The following is a 22,498-nucleotide window of genomic DNA, read 5'->3' as shown; positions in this document are numbered from 1 at the left end:
GGGAGAGGGCGGGAATGTGGAACTGAGCCACGACAGATCAGCCATGATCTTATTGAATGGCGGGGCAGGCTCGAAGGGCTAGATGGCCTACTCCTGCTCCTATTTCTTATGTTCTTATGTTCTTATCACCCTTTGCCTTCAGAGTTCCCTGCAATCATTCAGCATCAGGGAGGTAACACACCATTTGGGAGTCATGTTGATGGAAAAGTAACTCATCTATTTCCCTCACATAAGAACATAACATAAGAACATAAGAAATAGGAGCAGGAGTAGGCCATCTAGCCCTTCGAGCCTGCCCCACCATTCAATAAGATCATGGCTGATCTGAAGTGTTTCAGTTCCACTTTCCTGCTTTCTCCCCATAACCCTTAATTCCCCTGTCAATCAAAAACCTTTAGCGAGGTAGCCTCCACCACTTCAATGGGCAGAGAATTCCAGAGATTCACCACCCTTTGAGTGAATAAGTTCCTCCTCAACTCTGATCTAAACTGACCCCGCCCCCCCGCCCCCCCTTAATCTGGAGGCTGTGTCCTCTAGTCCTGCAATCCTTTCTAACCGGGAAGAATCTCTCTACCTCTACCCTATCCATCCCCTTCATTATCTTATACGTCTCTATAAGATACCCCCTCATCCTTATAAACTCCAACGAGTACAGACCCAGTCTATTTAGTCTCTCTTCATAGGCCAACCCCCTCATCTCCGGTATCAGCCTAGTGAACCTCCTCTGCACTCCCTCCAAGGCCAATATATCCTTTCACAAGTGCAGCAACCAAAACCGCACACAGTACTCCAGTTGCGGCCTCACCAGTACCCTGTACAGTTGCAGCAAAACCTCCCTGCTTTTATATTCTATCCCCCTCGCTATAAAGGCCAACATTCCATTAGCCTTCTTGATCGCCTGCTGCACCTGCAGACTGGGTTTTAGCGACTCGTGCACAAGGACCCCCAGGTCCCTCTGCACCGTAGCATGCTGCAGCTTTTCGCCTTTTAAATAATAATCCCTCCTACTATTATTTCTGCCAAAGTGGATAACCTCACACTTGCTAACATTATACTTCATCTGCCAGGTCCTCGCCCACTTGCTCAGCCGATCCAGATCTTTCTGCAGACTTTCCACACCCTCCGCACAATTTGCTTTTCCACTCATCTTCGTGTCATCAGCAAATTTCGTCACCCTACACTCAGCCCCCTCCTCCGGATCATCTATATATATGGTAAATAGTTGAGGCCCCAGCACCGATCCCTGTGGAACTCCACTAGTCACCAACCGCCAATCCGAATAGCACCCATTGATCCCAACTCTCTGCTTCCTATTAGTCAGCCAATCCTCTATCCATGCTAACACCTTACCCTCAACTCTGTGCACCCTATCCTTCTGTAGCAACCTTGTATCAGGCACCTTATCAAACGCCTTTTGGAAATCTAAAAACACCACATCCACCAGTTCCCCTCTGTCTACCGCACTAGTCACATCCTCACAGAAATCCAATAAATTCGTCAAACACGACTTCCCCTTAACGAATCCGTGCTGCATCTGCTCGATCAAGCCATTCTTTTCTAGGTGCCTCACTAATTCTTCTTTGATGACGGATTCTAGCATTTTTCCAACTACAGACGTTAAACTAACCGGCCTATAATTCCCTGCCTTTTGTCTGCTACCTTTCTTAAACAGCAGCATAACATTAGCCGTTTTCCAATCTTCCGGCACTTCCCCGGAGTCCAGCGAATTTTGATAAATAATTACTAAGGCAACTACTATCACCTCTGCCATTTCTTTCACAACCCTGGGATGCATTCCATCCGGTCCTGGGGACTTGTCCACCTTCAGTCCCATTAGTCTATCAAGCACTACCTCTCTAGTGACAGTAATCGCATTTAGGCCCTCAACTCCTACCATCCTTCTATCTTTAATATCCGGCAAACTATTCATGCCCTCCTCCGTGAAGACCGAGGCAAAACACTTACTTAAAGCCTCAGCCATTTCCTCATCGCCCACTGCTTCATCCCCTTGTTCCTGCCAGATTTGGCTATGCCAATCCTCTCCTGGTCAGCCTCCCATCTTCCAATCGCCATAAACCTGAGCTCATCTAAAGCTTTGATGTCTGTATTCTAACTCACACCTGGTCTTGTTCATCCATCAGCTTCAGCATTTATTTTTTTTAGTAGTTGTTTACAATTCTACATCAGGGACAATATGAGGCAACCTGGCTCCACATATGTCCATAGTCCCATTCACCATCGAAATTCTGTTAGCACAAGTTCCAATAATTTCTGGTTTCTACAAACACCTCTGGTAATGTGGTTGCTGATATAAATTAACTTGGCTACAATAAAGGTCTCCGAAAAAGGTGCGTGCTGCAGCGGCTTAGGGAACAGGAAGTTTCCAGGAGAATTTTCCCAGCATATGAAGAAATACTTCTGGAAGAGAAGTAAGGCTTTCAGTAGATGGTGAGGCTGAAAGAAGTGGCCATGAGTAGGCCTACTCCTTCCAATACATGAAAGAGGGGACTTGTTCTGTGAGTCCACAGTATACTATCCTTCCCTAACCCTGATGGTCCCACCAGCAGTAGAAGAAATTGGGGATCGGGGATGGGGTGAGGGGCTAATAACTGTTTTCCACCCTGTTGCAGCAGGGAGAGAAAGGCTCCTGCTCACAATGGCAGCGACAGTGATGGTGAACTGGTTCTCCCCACCCCATTTCCTGCTGCTGCACCATGCAAACTTTGGACAGTTGAAACAGGAGACTCCAGACCAGGGTCACTCCATGTTAGTTGAGCAGCCATCAGGATTATACCAGTGCCTCAGGAAAGATTCCTATTCCTCCCTGCCAAAGGAAGGAGGCAGAAGAGTTTTATTTTAAGTAACTCAAACAACCGTACTTCTTTTGGTCCTGCTGCTCCTGTTTGCTTGCCCATCCTATTCCGTCTTTTGGTACGATGGTCACGTTCGGGTCATTTCCTTTGTTTTCAGCCTTTAAGCTGGGAAGATTTGCAGGCGGGGGCATGCGCCAGGCAGCAGCCACTTTGCCAAGACTCTGCAAGCCATGTCGAGGGACAACTCCTGAATGTTTCTGCTATTGCCCTTTTACTCTTCTTCCTCTCCTGTACATACAGGCTGCTTGTGTTGCTAGAAGCTTGGCTCCGTCTGCACTCTTTGAACTAACCATGACCCTTATCAGCATCCAAAACGGAATACGGATTTGTGAGCAGAGGAACCTGAACTATTTGCCTGTTGCAGTTTGACTGCTTGTTGGTCATCTATTCATTTCCTTCCTCAGGTTCTTCTGCTGCTGTATGAGAACCTCCCTAGGCTTGCTATCTACAAATGTTTTCTGACCCGCTGATGTTCCACAGTGCTTGCATTCACAGTTCAACCTCTGAAAATCGACCTTACAGGAGCTGCTACTGGATAGACTTCCTCTACATATGCTGGCGCGGGCATTGGAAATGGGCCTAGCCTCCCACATGGAGCAAGAGGAGCAAAACACAGCTTTGAACACTTCAAAGATACACCCTTCCAAGTTAAAAAAAAATCATAGAAGGAGATAAATAAAATCTGTCGCTACCCTTGCTTAAACAGTGACATACAGTTTAACATAGCTTGGAAATTCCACCAGAATTTACTGATCAGCTTCTCCAGTTGACCCCACATCACTTTCTGAAATGTAACGCCTGATCTACTCCTGCCACCACTAGACCTGTGGAGGTCGTGAGTGAAACAAGACACAGCAATACCTCTCTTCCTCGCTTCCATAAACTCCCACACTTAACCCTCAGCATCTCACTCTCTGCAGCTAACTCTGTGCTGGTTGCAATTTAGGCTTTGTTTTTATAGATGATGCCCACTCTGCTTCAGGAATCAGATTTAACAATTTCACCTAATTATCTACTCCCCATGTGCTATGGCACCAAGTCAGCTTGTTTTACTTTCCTTAGGCCTGAGCATTTTGGAAAGTACATCATGAGAACTGATGCATTGGGGGTGAAGGAACTGAGAAACTGGGACTGAGTCCTTGCGGGACGGGGATGGGGGAGGTGTGGGGGGTGGGGGGAGGGAGCAGTGGGGCAGTGAAAGACTATATTTGAGGTATATCTGGGGTGAGAAATTTACTTTCATTTCTTCTATCATTTCATTTTTACACCTTCCTTGCATCTCACATTCCACCTTTTCCCCTCACTATTGTCTCCCGTGCCCCCACTCCACTAGGTCCATTTATTTTTTCTCACAATGACTCCTTCAACACTCTGTTTGCCTTTGCTGTTTATGGGCGACTATCAGCACCCTTCCAGCCATGATCACCAGCATTTGCATTCCCTTTGTATTTTTGATCGTGGCATCTTTGTCAGTTCCCCCACCCTAACTACAAAAATCACTCTATTTTCTATTGTCTGCAGCTTTGATAGAGGGTCACCGAAATTTGAAACATTGGCCCTGCTCTCGCCACAGATGGTATTAGATCTGCTGGGATTTTCCAGCAATTTCTCATTTGGTACAGGAGACATTTGGAAGGTGGCTGAAGGTTTTTGCCGAAGTAGTAAGATTTACAAAGTAAATTCCGGGAGGTTGGAGAGATAGAGAGGCAGCGAGATTTATGACGGAATTTGTAGATGGTAGGGCTTAAGGAGGGTTTATAGGGATGTGCATGTTTCAACAATAAAACATGGGATTATGCAACGTAACAGACTTGGAAGATTGATGTTTTCTTTTATTCATTCGTGGGGCATGGACGTCGCTGGCTAGCCATTTATTGCCCACCCTAGTTGCCCTTGAGAAGGTGGTGGTGAGCAAACACTGCAGGCCTCGTGCGAGGTTTTGGAGGGATTCTGGATTTATAAAGGGCGATGCAGTGGGGAATTTTGCAGACAAGGATGAGGATTATAAAAAGTAAGCGATGTTGACTTGGCGACACCCGAAAGTATAGACACTACAAACACTACTTATTGTAGATAGCAATACAGAGAGCAAAGATGTGAATGAATTGAACTTTACAGAAGACCGAATGTTGGAGGCCAGCTGGGGCTCTACTGTGATAGTCAAAGGCATGGATGATGAATTCAACAGCAGATCAATTCCAGTGATGAAAAGTCAAATGGCATTGCAGCAAATAGATAAAGCTGGCCTCGCGATGGTGCTGATATGTGGTCAGTAGCTCAGTGTGGGCACAAATCTGATACCAAGTTTGCAACCATCCTTGTCTGGTTCCTACGGATTCCTCAGGAGAGGCATGAATATGGCAGCTGGTCTTAGATTCGCAACAGGGCAGGAAGGTACATGAAATTTGAACTTAGTGATCTAATTGAATGTGTTACAAATGAAAAAAATGTAAATAAAAATGTGTGGATTTGTAGGCAAATATTTCATATACATTCATTTGTCAAAGCATTAATTTATTAAGCAAGTTCAATGATTCAAAGAATAGGTACTGGCTTAATAGTTACAGTAAAGTTCTATCCCATTGATTGCAAATATGAGTAAAGTGTATATAGAAGGGTCACTTGGCTGATACCGGAGATGAGGGTGCTAGCCCATGAGGAGAGATTGAATAGATGGGATCTGTACCCATTGGAGTTTAGAAGGCTGAGGGGGGATCTTATAGAGACATATAAGATAATGAAGGGGCTAGATAGGGTAGAGGTAGAGAGATTCTTCCCACTTAGAAAGGATAGCAGAACTAGAGAGCACAGCCTCAAAATGAGGGGAAGGGGGGCAGTTTAGATCAGAGTTGAGGAGGAACTTCTTCACTCAAAGGGTGGTGAGTCTTTGGAATTCTCTGCCCATTGAAGTGGTGAAGTCTACCTTGCTGAATATATTTAAGTCACAGGTAGATAGATTTCTGATAGAAAAGGGAATTAAGGGTTATGGGGAGAAAGCGGAAAAGTGAAACTAATCCACTTCAGATCAGCCACGATCTTATTGAATGGCAGGGCAGGCTCGAAGGGCTAGATGGCCTACTCCTGCTCCTATTTCTTATGTTCTTATATGGGAGTGCCAAATGCCAACTCTTAATGCCTGGAGCAATAACATTACGGAGAAAATATCTCAGCAAGTGCTTTTAGTTTTATGTGTGGCCTCAGTGCAGGTGTTAATGATTATGAGGTGGAGGTAACATTTTGGGATTTACTTGAAGCCTCGATTATAAGCTTTTGTTTACTTATTTATAGCATAATGCATGGAACTTGATGTTTAATGATAAGTTTTAGTTTAGTTCACACAAAATCGAAGTAGGCCAACCAGTATGTTTTTATGCAAGCTCATCGCATGAATTGGTTGGGGCATCATACTAAAACTTGACAATAAACAAATAAACAAATAACATATGACTTAATGTGGTGATATAAGCCATCATGATTGAAAAATATATATATACATTTCCATGGAAATATCTAACTCCCTCACCATTAAAATAATCATCTGAGCTTTCTAAATTCAAAGCCCTATTGTGGAAATGAGAACAAGTGTAACATTCAACCTTTCATATTATATCAGTGTAGTTCAACACATAATGCTGAATGCAACTTTCGATTTTGTAAGTTTAGTTTTAAGTTCTGCAATCAACATTTATAAATCTTTTACTTTTAGTATCTGTTGGTTGATTGCACTATGTAATCCACTGCTTAGAAAACCAATCACTTTCAAACACTGATTTATATTTTATATGGATGTTCTGTAACTTTGTCGGTTTACAAAAATATCCTGCATTAATAGACATACGTCCAGCACTGACAGGAACAAAAGAAACATACTACAGCAAATACAAATTGATAAGTACTTGTTTCAATGAAGACCTATTGATAAATTAGATGTCCAATGAATCAATATTCCCAGGCACTGCATGCTGTCTTACTTCAAATAAAATCAGCCATTAAAACCACTCCCACTTATATGTTATGGTAGTTTGTTTGCAAACTTTTACAATTCATTCTAAGGTGATAAGCAACTTCACCACCCTATTCTTTATTTTATAGGTGAAAGTAATTCGTTCTAAGTAAGCACAGAGGGAAATAACAACGACCTTCGAATAGCCTGCACAAAACACAGAATCACAGATAGGGATCTGATTTAATACCGAGCAAATTAGGTTTGAGAAGATAAGTTTGAGCTACCAATCATGGGGACAGGAAAGCCTACTCTCCCATTTGAAAAAAAGGGTAAAGAATATAAAAAAGTAACAAAACACAAACGTTAATGAGAGGGATGTTCTGATAAATAATTGATAACTTGGACAGGGGCGGGGAGGGGTGCAATGGGAAATGGCATCGCTAGATGATGATCATCTTAGAGAAATCAGAAAATAATCATGTCAAAGTAGACCAATCAAAGACTTATCACCCACCCTTCATTCTAATTAAGAATTAGCCTCAACTCTTTTAGTCCAATTGAAAAAAACAATAACATTATTGAGGTTATGGGTGATCATTGTTCTGTTCAAGACCACAAGAAACTACGAAGGCTCCATTATGCAAATCAGCTGTCCATTGACTCAGTTTACACTTCCCACTGCCAGTAAAAACAAGGACACCACACATCCTGAACATATTCTCTTCTACCATCTTCCATCAGGAAAAGAAGATATAAAAGTCTGAGATCACCTACCAACCGAATCAAGAACAGTTTCTTCCCTACTACCATCAGACTTTTGAATGGGCCTACCTCACACTAAGTTGATCTTTCTGTATACTCCAGCTATGATTATAATGGTACAATCTGCTCTGTCTCCTTTCCTTCTCTATGAAGGGTATGCTTTCTCGACATAGCATGCAAGAAGCAATGCTCTCATTGTATCCTAATACACGTGGCAATAATAAATTAAGTCAAATCGAATCTAAATCAAATTGATCAGGCTGTGTGATGCAACTTGGGATGAGTTAATAAGCAAAAGTTTTCACTGAACAATCTACGCAGCAACTGACTGCTATCCAGCGGAAAGCATAAGCTATGGAGAGACACGTGTCTACCTGCGCCCAAGGTCAAACTGGAAAGCAAGAGCCATAGTACATACTCAAGTTCTGCTCTGTCTCTGGCACGTAAGTATTTATATCTTAGTAAATATTTCCTGAGTTAATTCACCAAACTGTCTTACGTTGCCAAATGGTTGAAGTCTCAAATGAATACGATTGAAACTAAATTTAAAATAATGTGTGATTTTTTTCTCTTTATCTATGACAAGATACACTTTCCAGAGAGTAGGCACAGCGAATTTTAACAAGTCGAACTCCAGGGATCTCAAAATTGACGTTTGAGTTGAGATTATGTTGACTAGAGGTATATCCACTGGAATTTAGAAGGATAGATGGGGATCGATTTGAAATGTGTAAAATTCTGACAGGTTGGACACATTGGATGCATTAATGTTGTTTCATTTGGCTGGAGTGGGTGGGGGCTGCACTAGAATAAAAGGTCACATCCTCAGGCTAAGGTTAGGTGAACATGGACACATATGGGGAGAAACAACTTCACTCAGGAGTGGTGAACCTATAGAATTCTCTACCATGGGCAGCTGTGGAGATTAAGTCACTGAACGTTTTTAAAGAGGAATTTCCAGATTTCTAGATGCAAAAGATGTGATGGGGTATGGGGAGAGCGTTACAGTATCACATTGTGATGAATGATCAGCCATGATAATAAAAAATGGCAGAATAGACTTGAAAAATAGAATCGCCTATCCCTCCTCCAATGCTCTATCATTTGATCTTCATAGGATGGATACAATATGATTTCTACTGCTGGGAAGTCTTAGGTTCTTCGCATCAGTTTAGAAACTTTTTTATTGATATAATGGGATATTGCACGATGATTTTAAACTGTTCCCTGAACCTAGCCTGTGTCACTGCATAAGTGAAAGTATTTGTGCAGCAACTTAGGAGTTGGAGCATGAATCCAAGTTCTACTACATAATTATGTAGAAACACTGAGTGAAACCCAAAATACCACATTCGGTGCCATAGAGATTACAGAAGAAACATTGCCCATAGGAGGATGAAGTTCCCTGAGATAGCAAACAGTAAAATAATGGATTTCATTCAGCTATCCATTTCCTGATCTCTAGAATTTCCCCCACTGCTGTGATCATGGAGTCTCCTTCGAGACGAATGGCCACTAATATCTGTCCGAGTGTCACTACATTGAGCAACTGAATCAGGACGAATGGGACACATGATGTAAGAATAAAATGAAGGAGCTCAATCATTCCCCAAACCACCGATTGACGGACAAATTCAGGTGCAGAGCAAAACCAGGGTCTGATCTGAAGCCAATACTGACCTGTTAACATAAAATACCAGGTGATATCCTTCAGGCAGAACGACACAGTCACTGTGCAGAGAGTGACAAGAGCCATTTGCTCGGTGCAATATTTTGTTTTCAATTTCTTATAACAAATTGTCACAAATTGATCAAATATGAACATGACAGTGAACCAGACTGACCAGTTTGTCATTGCAAAAAGCACAACAGCGTGAATATTACACACAGAGATGAACCGTACAAAAAGAAACTGTCGATGATAAGCAATTAGAATCTGCCTCAAGATTAGACCGACGATAATAACTAGTAGGTTGGTCACTGCCATGGCCAACAGGGAACACGTGACACATTTGGAGAGACCACAATTTCCTCAAGACAAGACAGTTATCATCATCAAGTTAACTGTGATAAGGAAAAAAAGAGCAGTGGGTCATAGAGGTTCGAACCAAAGTTACCACATGACTGAATATTTATTGTGACTTATAAAAACCAGACAGTTTATCTAGTGATACACTGAAATAATTGTCACAGAGTCATATACTTATACAGCACATGAGAAGGTCCTTCGGTCGATCGCAACTATGCCTGTCAAAGGCAAACCACCTATTATTTTAACCTCAGTTCCCAGCTCTTAGTCAATTGCATCACTAGTTTACATCTAAATACTTCCTAAATGTTATGAGGATATCTGCCTCCACATTCCCTTCAGGCCGTGAGTTCCAGGTTCTCACTGCCCTTTGGGTAAATAAATTATTTCCACGTATCACTCCAAACATCCTGCCTTTTATGTTATGTCTATGTCACCTATTTATTGGTCCCTCTATCACGGAGAAGTGTTTCTTCCTGTCTATTCTATCTATGTCCCTCGTAATGTTTTGCATACCAATCATGCTTCTCCTCTGTCTTCTTTGCCCCAAGGAAAGCAACCTCATCCAATCCAAACTTTCTTCATTAATAAAACTCCACGTCAGGAAACATCCTGGTAAATTTCTTCTGCACGTTTCCCAGTGATATCACATCCCTTCTGTAATGTGGTTTCCAGAAATTCACGCAATGTGTCACACCAATGTTTTATAAAGATCCACCATAACCTCCCTGCTTTTCGACTCATTGCCTTGGCTATTAAACACATCGTATACGATATGCTTTATACCATTGTGTTACAATTAGCTGCAATCTAAGACTGGCGTTATGGGTTCAAATGAATTCAGCTGGATAGCTGATGATTAAGAGGTGAGTGGGGGTGCTTAAAACTGAGTTGATCGATTCTGACATAGAACTGAAAAGTTACCAAAGCTACCAGCAGATATTAATTTCCCATTGAACTTGCGTATATTTCATAGAACAACGGAGTCATAACAGCATAAAAGGAGAAAACCTAGCCTAGAATATTCATTTTGTTCTCTGCAGTACAATGAAATCTGCTCAATGTCCCCCTTCTGTTTCTGTACTAGATGTGCTTAGTTAACTCAAATGTCCATCGAATTTTCTTTTTAAATTCTTGTTATCCTCTATTGCCATTACTATCCTTGGCACCAATTTCTGCCTCATTAACACTTGCTATCGTAAAAAGAACCCACTCCCTCTATTCTCCAACGTATGTCCTGCAAAAATGTCCAGTTAAACCTGTGCTCTGTCTCATCCTTGTATAATCAGCTAATCTCAATCTACCTAATTATAACTGTAATTATTTTGTATACATTTAATAACTCTCCTCTCGGTCTTATTTGTTTCACAGGAAAGGAGGCAGCTTCTCCAAAGTAGTAATGTCACTACAATTCCATAATTCCTACAGCAATTCTGGTAAATCTTTCCTGCATCGTATCAAAGGCCCTCACATTCTGCAGAACGACCAGGATAGATCAGATAGTCTAGCCATGGTCCACTTCGTCCTTTCAAAGTTACAGAGTTAATTACATGTTATTTTACATGATATCCCTATTCACGTGGAAGAAAACACATACATTTTACTAACTATTACCTTAGCATATCTTGCACGCTTTACATAGCCCTTGTTTAGTTTGACACTGGATGACCTTCATAAATATTAAATTGTTACTGTATATCATTTCCCTAAGCATTCTCGTAAAATTCATCATCTCTTCCTTATCCATTCTAAACTACTCGAGTATCTTTTTGATATGGGCATCTAAGCTGAGGCAATTTTTTGATGTCCAAGGTCTTCAAAATTTAATCAGGCAGAAAGCAAAGGAGTGTGAAGGCCAAAATCATATCAAACATTATAAGCTTGAGGGTTCGTATAGTTCACTTCTGCTCCTGTATTTTCTGTCACGTGACGATCCTATTCAAGAATATTATGACTTTATTCATTGACAACGATGCTTCCAAGGTTAATATCAAATCTAAAACTGATTATTTTATTGTCCGGGGTGAATTGTGTCACATAGTCGAACATGAATTACATTGTAATGCCCTTTTTTTCAAAAAAAGTGAGTCAATCTCCATTCGTGGGGGATGTCAATCTCCTGATCCTGATCATAACTCACAACACCAGGTCCTGTGTGCCAGAACCATCCCACATTCCTGCTTCTTATCAATATCCAGTGAATTTGTTTCGGATAGAGTAATTTCATGCTCAAGCAACAGTGCAATGCCCATTTGCCGCGGAATGCTGATATATCAGCTAAAATCCCTGCACCACAATATTTCTCATGACTCTTGATTTGTACACAGAAAACACATGATATCCTCTTGATCATACATCAGCAGCTGTGAGTTGGTACGACAGAAGCTGTTCCGATTCTACACTATATCTGTTTAGACTGAGGGAATAAACCATGATTTTCGCTCTTTGTCATTGTCCTGTGGGATTGGTTAGCATGGAAGAATCAGTCCGGCTTCTCTTCCCTGACAATTTCACAAACAAAAATGCTAATTTAGTTTTTTTTTGAAAATCAATCCAAGTTCATACTTCAGGTTGCTGTATATAGATCCAAAATTAAAATAAACAATGTGGAGATGCCAGCGTTGGACTGGGGTAAACACATTAAGAAGTCTCACAACACCAGGTTAAAACCCAACAGGTTTATTTTGTAGCAGAAGCCACTAGCTTTTGAAGCACTTGCTGCTCCTTCATCAGGTGAGTGGGAGTTCTGTTCACAAACAGGGCACATAAAGACACAAACTCAATGTGTACTTTTCCTGTTGGGGAACACTTTAGTGGTCACAGACATTCGGCCTCTGATCTACGGGTAAGCAGTCTCCAAGGTGGCCTTCATGACACATGACAGCGCAGAGTCGCTGAGCAGAGATTGATAGCCAATTTCTGCACACATGAGGATGGCCTCAACCGGGGCCTTGGGTTCATGTCACTCTATCTGTAACCCGCATGACTTACCTGGGCTTGCAAAATCTTATTAACTGTCCTGTCTGGAGGTAATACACATCGTTTTACCTTGTGTTTAACACTCTTTCCACTCACATTGTCTGTGCCTTTGAGACTTGATTACCTGTAAAGACTCGCATTCCAACCATTATTTTGTAAATTGAGTTTGTGTCTTTATATGCCCTGTTTGTGAACAGAACTCCCACTCACCCGAGGGAGCAGCAAGAGCTCAGCAAGGTAATGGATTTTGCTGCCAAATAAACCTCTTGGACTTTAACCTGGTGTTGTGAGACTTCATAAAATGAACAAAGCAGTGCAAGTAAATCTTCTTTGTAGTCATCAAGAGGAATGGGCTCCCTGTATGAGAGTCTGACCAGGACATTGTGCATAATCCTTACCACTACTAGCTGTTAACTTAGTGTTTGGGAAACTGTTCAAGTTTCAGTTGCTGATCAACCAACGTGACCGTGGTTAGAATTAGGATATCAGACTCATTGTGTTCCCATGTTCATTACACAATGCAGTGGCTTCTAATGAGAGAATCTACCAATGTTGCTGATTCTGCTCATCTCACCACATACTGACTATAATATAAGGTGACAGAGATTCTCCGCACTTTGACCTCAAAAATTACCCAGTCAAGCTGGTTGGGAGGGGAAGAATATTCAGATTCCTTCTCCTGATCAGTCCTCAGTTCTTCTTTCAGGTGCAACCAACCCAGTTCTCGTTTTTGATCTTACCTTTGTTGGAAGAGAATGGCCCCAGCTCAGACTGTTGCTATAATCAGCCTACTTACGATGTCTCATCTATCACCATCGCTTTTCATTTGAGTGGAGGAATAATCCCTCGCTCGTTGATGCTCATAAACATTATGTGAACAGCCATACTGATGCTGAGGTGCAGGGTGGTGGTTGCGGGACAACATGGTCCTGCCTTCGTTTCTGCAACTAGTGATTGGGGATATGGCAGTATTGACGGAAACGGCATCTTCCCTGAGAATTGATAGTAGCTCAATGTTACAGTAGGAGAAGTAGCTTGGTCTTTGTTCTTTACTTCATGAATCTCAACTGTGGTGGGGCATTCACGTTACCTGTCCTTACCCAATGACCATGAGGCATTACGTAGGAAGCAGTCACGATTCTGCTCTTCAAATTAATTGTAACTTTCCCTGACAATTAATATATTTATCGAGTTAACAGGTTGGCCTCTCCCATTACGACATGTAGTTTCTTAAAATTACCCTTTGAATATTTTAGTGTGATTTCTCGGAAACTGAGTGACATAAGGAATCCTTTTTCAATATAAGAACATAAGAAATAGGAGCAGGAGTAGGCCATCTAGCCCTTCGAGCCTGCCCTGCCATTCAATAAGATCATGGCTGATCTGTTGTGGCTCAGTTCCACTTTCCCACCCTCTCCCCATAACCCTTAATCCCCTCTCTTATCAAAAACCCATCAACCCGCATCTTTAAAATATTTAGCGAGGCAGCCTCCACCACTTCAACGGGCAGAGAATTCCAGAGATTCACCACCCTTTGAGTGAAGGAGTTCCTCCTCAACTCCGTTCTAAACCGCACCCCCTTTATCTTGAGGCTGTGCCCCCTAGTCCTACTGTCTTTTTTGAGCAGGAAGAGTCTCTCCACCTCTATCCTATCCATCCCATTCATCATCTTATATGTCACAATGAGATCTCCCCTCATTCTTCTAAACTCTAACGAGTACAAGCCTAGTTTATTCAGCCTCTCCTCATAGCTCAACCCCCTCAACTCCGGTATCAGCCTAGTAAACCTCCTCTGCACTCCCTCCAAGGCCAAAATATCTTTGCGCAGGTGCGGCGCCCAAAACTGCACACAGTACTCCAGCTGCGGCTTCACCAATGCCCTATACAGCTGCAGCAAGACCTCCCTACTTTTATATTTAATCCCCCTCGCTATGAAGGCCAGCATCCCATTCGCCTTCCTGACCACCTGCTGCACCTGCAAGCTGGGTTTTTGCGACTCATGCACAAGGACCCTGAGGTCCCTCTGCACCATCGCCTGCTGCAGTTTTTCGCCACGTAAGTAATAGTCCTTCCTACCATTATTCCTACCAAAGTGGACCACCTCACACTTGCCAACATTAAATTCCATTTGCCATTTCCTGGCCCATTCGCCCAGCCTATCTAGATCCTTCTGCAGACTCTCCACACCCTCTGTTATCTGTTCTCATTCAGTGAAAATTCAACACGTTTGTAAAAAGTGAAATGTTGTCAAATATAAACTCAAACCACTTTTTGACAATTCAGTTATATTAACACACATATATATATTTCAACAAAGAAAGGAAGACATATGGGACATTTAATTGCTGAATTTTTGCTTTTGAGAGATTTTGTCACCTCAGACTACAGCATTGAATTCCATTGCTTCAAATGGATTAGAAAGCCATACTTTGAAACATCAGTGGAGTGCTAAAAAAACTTAGTAAGTTAAATTATGGAACGATATGTCATTATGAGATGAAAGCATGCAGCAACGAAACAGATGTCGGAAGCAAACTGAAATGTTGGAGCTGAAATTTGAGCCATTATTGTGAAATGTAAAAAACAGTAATAATGTAACTGTAACTAAAAAAGTAATAATATACCTGTCTGTGCAGGTCGGTATCTAAATCATAAGAACATAAGAAATATGAACAGGAGTAGGCCATCTAGACCCTTGAGCCTTCCCCGCCATTCAATAAGATCATGGCTGATCTGAAGTGGATCAATTCCACTTACCTGCTTACTCCCCATAACCCTTAATTCCCTTGTCTATCAAAAACCTATCTACCCGTGGCTTAAACATATTCAACGTGATAGCCTCCACCACTTCAATGGTCAGAGAATTCCAGAGATTCATTACCCTCTGACAGAAGTTCCTCCTCAACTCTGTTCTAAACTGACCACTCCCGCCCCCCCTTATTTTGAGGCTGTGCCCTCTAGTTCTGGTTTCCTTTCTAAGTGGAAAGAATCTCTGTATCTCTATCCTATCTCACCCCTTCATTATCTTATATGTCTCTATAAGATCACCCCTGAGAACATAAGAACATAAGAAATAGGAGCAGGAGTAGGCCATCTATCCCTTCGAGCCTGCCCCGCCATTCAATAAGATCATGGCTGATCTGTCGCTGCTCAGTTCTACTTTCCCGCTTTCTCCCCATAACCCTTAATCCCCTCTCTTATCAAAAACCCATCAACCCTCGTCTTAAAAATATTTAGCCTTCTAAACTCCAACGAGCACAGGCCCAAACTAATCAAATTTTGTAATCGATCTAAATTCTGATTTCTGCATTGGAGAATTGAGGAATTGTCAATTTTGAAAAGTGACATCTTCTGGGGCAATTGGTACATGTCAGGGAGCATCATTTCTCGCCGGTGGAAAAACAAAATAGGTAGACAACGATGCAATAACCAAATCGAGGAAAATACAAAAAAAAACCAGAGCAAAATAAATTTGGCATCGGAAAGTAGCACCCAGATTTTTGAAAGTAAATTGATGATCATTGTAATGCAACAAAACACTGCCAGTACAATTATAAATATAGATCATGACCTGGAGCAGCAGCAGCAGCGAGCAGTGGATAATAAATCGCTTGAACTTTAATGAGGAACCTTGTGATAGGCTGATCTATTTGTAAGCTCTTTTCCATTCCGCACCTCTGTGTAGAGTTATATAGCCGGTCTGCCGAAAGTGATACTCTCAAAAAACATTGTGAAATGACAGGTTGACGGGACCATTATTAATAGAAGAGGCTCATTCTCCAGTGGCACAATTAGGATCAATGGGGAAAGAGATTAATTACAGTCATTGAACTAGCAGACTAATTTTAACCCCTTTCAATCGACATAAATTGAACCAGTTGTGAAATTAAGACGTTTGAACTGGCAATATAATCTTCAAATTGGCCTCTTGTTAGTAAAGTTTTGGTTGGCGAGAATGATACCTGAACTGCTGCAGCAAACCATCAAAATTCAGCTGGAGTTGACGTGAAACATTGGACCTTCCAAAAAATATAGAAGCAAGAACCGTTGAGTTTTTGCTGATTCATCCCTCAAGATAACGTAGAAAAATATTTACTCGAGAGAAAGTTGAAGGCATATGGACATAAGAACTATATCCTAAAGGATGGATGTTACCAATACACCACCTATAACAATATTCCGAGCAGAGGCAGTAAATGTCTTATCTCGGCAACCCCGTCCTCGGCACCGCCCTGTGTAAATGGACCCACATTGTTGGTAGAAGATTGCACAATGTTCAGCAAAGTTCACAGCTCTCCAGGTACTGAAGCAGCCCAAGTTCAAACACAACAAGATCTGGACAATATCCAGGCTTGGCTTACAAGTGGCAAGTGGTATTTGCATAACACCAATGCCAGGCAATGACCTTTCACCAATATGAGAGAATCTAACCACTGTTCCTTGACATACAATTGTGTTATCATCACTGAATCCCCCGTTGGCAACACCCTTGGGGTTAACACTCACAAAAAATTCAACTGGACCAACTACAAGAGCAGGTCAGAAGCTAGGAATATTGCAACAAGTAACTTACTTCCAGGCTCCCCCCAAATTTTCCACCATCGAAAAAGCATAAGTCAGGAGAATTATGAAATAGTCCCCACTTGCCTGGATTCGTGTTGTTCCAAGAATACTCAGGAAGTATGACACAATCCGAGTCAAAACAGCCCACTTAATTGGCAGCATGTCAACAAACATAAGAACATAAGAAATAGGAGCAGGAGTAGGCCATCTAGCCCTTCGAGCCTGCCCCGCCATTCAATAAGTTCATGGTTGATCTGTCGTGGCTCAGTTCCACATTCCCACCCTCTCCCCATAACCCTTAATCCCCTCGCTTATCAAAAACCCATCAACCCGCGTCTTAAAAATATTTAGCGAGGCAGCCTCCACCACTTCAACGGGCAGAGAATTCCAGAGATTCACCACCCTTTGAGTGAAGAAGTTCCTCCTCAACTCCGTTCTAAACCGCCCCCCCTTTATCTTGAGGCTGTGCCCCCTAGTCCTACTGTCCTTTCTGAGCGGGAAGAGTCTCTCCACTTCTATCCTATCCATCCCATTCATCATCTTATATGTCTCAATGAGATCTACAACCCCCACCACCGATCTCTGTAGCGACAGGTGTACTATCTATAGGATACACTCACCAAAAATACTGAGATAGCACCTTCCAAACCCACGACAACTTCCATCTAGAAGGGCAAGGGCAGGAGATAGATGGTAACGCCACCACCTGCATATTCTGCAAACCACTCATGGCCCTGACTTTGAAATATTTCACCATTCCTATGTAGTCACTGGGTCAAAATCCTGGAATTTCCTTCCTAACGACATTGTGCATCAACCCACAGCATATGGATTTCAGCGACTCAAAAAGGTGGCTTACCACGACCGAATCAAGGGTAATTAGGGATGGGCAATAAGTGCTGGCCAACCAGCGACGACCATGTCCCTCGAATGAGTAAAAAAAACTATGAGTCCAGAACCAGAGAATGGTCTCGCACTAATCAATGAGAATAAAATTTTGTATGCTAATGTTCAGTATGATGCCGGACCATAGTCCAATATATTATTGGCATAGCACTGCTACAGTGGTATTTTGTCAATACCAGGGCAATATCTCTGGCCTTGGTGGATCTATTGATAACCGATGCAGCCCAGTCTAGCAGCGGGGCATGCAGTATATAAATTTGCGCGATCCACGGAAATAGGAACTGGTCAAAATGCAGCCTGATAAATTATGTCGCTATAATGTTCTATTCCAGGATTTGAATGGTTTACTTATATCAATTTACCAACTGTTGACCAGAAAGTTTGGACGTTAAGCCCACAGTTTAGAAGGATTCTCTGTAAGGGACGAAGGATTCGTAACAGTCAGCTGATGTAGCACAGATAATTCAGAGCTTAGCCAGTGTACCAGAGTGCCATTCGGGCACCATCAACATTATTATTGAGAAAGAGAAAAATGTTTTGGATTCTGCAAATGGAAGCAATGTCTGTGAAATCTAAGGATAACGGGTGCTGAACAAGCATGAAAAGAAAACGAGATAATTAGTGATTGAATAGCCCTATTCTGGACTACAAATGAACATCCGTTTAATCTCTCAAGACATCCAAAACAGGGGTTGACCGGATGTTGACCACACCTTTCTATCTAATTAGTGTTGAACATAATATGGAGAGCAATATGTCAATCATTATTGTTTTAGCATCATGAGGATGCGATGGCCTAGTTGTATTATCAATAGAATATGAATCCAAAAAGAGACTCAGATAATGTTCTGGGCACCCAGGTTCGAATTCTTCCAAAACAGCTGCTGGAATATGAATGCAAAAAAAATGTAATTAAGAATCTACTGATGACCATGAATCCATTGCCGATTGTCAGAAAAAAATAAATCCATCTGGTCCCCAAATGCCCTTCTGGGAAGGGATTACACATTCTGGCCTACATGTGACTCCAGACCCAATAATTGACTGCCCTCTGAAATGGCCATGCAAGCCACTCGGTTCAAGGGCAATTTGGCATGGGCAATAAATTCTGGCCTTGTAGGCGATGTCCACATTCCTTTGACGAATAAAAAAAACTGTTTTACCCATGTAAACACTTGCATGTTATATAGAGCAAGCAATTTTGGAGTAATTGGGCGAAATCAAATCAAGTACGATAAGAATGTAGAAATGGAGGGACAACATGATTAGTACAGATGTAGATCGCTGTAGGATAGAAGCCATCACATTATTTTGTGCACATTCAATATACAAAACAGAAGAGGCAAAGTGTTTAATGTTACGGGTAATGCAGGCTACATGGGCTTCGAAAAAGCGACCCTACATTGCATCCTAGGGTGACGAGCGATATTGTATTACCACATAGTAGCTGAACCTTTGGAATGGGAATAATTGGTTATGCCCATTAACTGATCGGACAATACTAGTACCAGCAAGTGTAGGTAAGATGGGTTTCGTGGAAATATACAGCAGACAAACAGTTGACCTACAAATCACAGAAAGTGTGAATGATCATTTGACACAATGCTTGCTATGCAATCTCCTTCTATGCATCTGACAATGGCTCAAAATTAGGCTCAAGGCATATATAAAACATATCATGCACTTCAGCAACAGGCCTGTATCATAACGGGCATCATCAATTAGATTGACACATCCACATGATGGAATGAACTGTGGAACTGCAGTCCAAAATAATATGGATCCGCAGTATCAATCATATCCTGCTCATTTACAAAAGATAATTATTATACAACGAACGTGTCTCGTAAGAACATAAGAACATAAGAAATAGGAGCAGGAGTAGGCCACCTAGCCCTTTGAGCCTGCCCCGCCATTCAATAAGATCATGGCTGATCTGTCGTGGCTCAGTTCCACATTCCCGCCCTCTCCCCAAAACCCTTAACCCCCTCGCTTATCAAAAACCCATCAACCCACGTCTTAAAAATATTTAGCGAGGCAGCCTCCACCACCTCAACGGGCAGAGAATTCCAGAGATTCACCACCCTTTGAGTGAAGAAGTTCCTCCTCAACTCCATTCTAAACCGCCCCCCCTTTATCTTGAGGCTGTGCCCCCTAGTCCTACTGTCCTTTCTGAGCTGGAAGAGTCTCTCCACCTCTATCCTATCCATCCCATTCATCATCTTATACGTCTCAATGAGATCTCCCCTCATTCTTCTAAATTCTAACGAGTACAAGCCTAGTTTATTCAGCCTCTCCTCATAACTCAACCCCCTCAACTCCGGTATCAGCCTAGTAAACCTCCTCTGCACTGATTTCGCAATTGTGATCATAAGGTGTCTGTAATAAATGATTGGTTAATATAGACGTTCTGAGCATATCCTTTTACACAGCTAAGCTGGGAGCCTGGCCAGTGTCAATAGTAAAAAGTCTGACAACACCAGGTTTTAGTCCAACCGATTTATTTGATAGTAAACGCACAAGCTTTCAGGTTAGCCCCTTCGTCAGGTGAATGGAGAGTTCTGGCCTCAGACAGAGCATATAAAGCACAGACAATTTACAGATTAGCAGAGAATAATGGAAACAAGCGGTACCTGAGATTTACCGACTATGAGTTAGGCTAAGGTTCAATAGTTGTTTGAGGGAAATAATGAGTATTGTTTATTGCAGCAGTTTCAACAAGAACGGATAGCGATTATGACTTTATTAATGGAACTCTATGGAGGTTAAACGTCTCCTCAGACATCCCTCCTCAGGGATGTCTATATAAGACTGTTGACAAGTTTAAGCAAAGTTCCACAATCGGGAAGAGAAGATGTTGGTATAGACAAAGACTGCTTTCGCGGATGAACATCTAACTGCCTTGTGGCGGTTGCACCACCTCAAGCTGGCAGTGCAGATCTGGTAAGGAAGGTTACCAGAATCATTTTCTGATCCAGGAAGGCAGATTACTCCTGGAGAAGCAGTCTGCCTGCAGCGCAGATTTTTCTTTAAGTTGCGTAATGCAGATCTAAATTAGACAATGCTGCAATTTAATACGACATAGAAACATAGAAAATAGGTCAGGGTAGGAGCCCACACCACCATTCAAAATGATTGTGGCTGATCATGCACTCTCAGTATCCCACTCTCACTTTTTGTCCATCCCCCTCAATCCCTTTTGACACAAGGGCACGTCCAGCTCCCTCTGGAACATATTTAACAGCTTTCTGTGGTGGAGGTTCAAAAGCTTCCACAGGTTCAAAACTTACTGAATGAAGAAGCTCTTCATTTTCTCAGTCCTGAATGTCTTACCACTTATTCTGAGACTGTGACCCCGAGATCTGATTTTTCTAACTCTATATTCTTCACCAGACGCTAATGCCTTCCTTACCTCTGCAAACTCAGGCAGTAACAAAAAGCTTCTTGTCTCCGCAACACTCCAACTCTGAAAGTCATTGCAACGTTACCCATCGTACAAAGTTGCTTTCAGCAAATGGACCATCACATTTACTACAGCATACCGCTGTCTGATGACTCAACAAACAATTAGTTGGCATTAAAGTGATTTGGAATGTTATTTGTATTCTGAACAGTGATACAGAAGAACAAGTGTTTTTTACAATGCGGTTGCTTGTTACATAACTTTAAACAAAAGGGATAATGAAAAGTTGAGTCATTTTTCAATAATTTGTTTTTGATAAGATAAATATAGGAGTAAAATTGAAACATAAAGTTACTTGTGAGACTAATCACCAACGACATGGAAGAACAAGCAAAGCTTTCATTTCTGCATAAACGTCCTACCTATGACAAGATGTTTGTGATAAATGTTTATGACCACGCTCAGAGCCAGAACTAGAATGTCATGAACTGTTTTTTGCTCTTTACGATATGGAGAATACCGTCACACTAATGGCATACAGAGACCTGGAAGGACCAAGCTAGAGTCCCAGGCTAGCCACACTGACACCCGCTGACAATGGCATGGTTTACAAAACATAACAGGCTATAAAATGAAGTCACCTAAAATCGCTGGTTCCAACGCACCCCTCCCTCATGAGCTGAATACATTCTACGCCCATTTTGAGCAAGAGGTCAGTGAGAGCATGCCCTCCAACCTGGAAGCCCAGGATGAACCTGTATCTGGGGCCTGATATCAGAGCAACTTTCTTGAAGGTCAGCTCAAGGAAAGCAACTAGCCTGGTCGGGGTACCTGGACGTGAACTCAGATCCTGGGCGGATCTGCTGACAGAGATATTTGCAGATATCTTCAACCTCTGTTGACAACCATCTGAGTTGCCTACCTGCTTCTAGAAGACAGCCATCATCCATCTACCCAAGAAAATCCAAGCAGTGTGCTTTAATAACTATCGGCCGATGACTGACATTCATCATTAATAAATGCTTCGAAAGGTTAGC

This window comes from Carcharhinus amblyrhynchos, chromosome 13, assembly GCF_965287045.1.
Source record: "Carcharhinus amblyrhynchos chromosome 13, sCarAmb.v2.hapA, whole genome shotgun sequence".
NCBI classification, from domain to species: Eukaryota; Metazoa; Chordata; class Chondrichthyes; order Carcharhiniformes; family Carcharhinidae; genus Carcharhinus; species Carcharhinus amblyrhynchos.
This window is presented reverse-complemented; position numbering follows the sequence as displayed.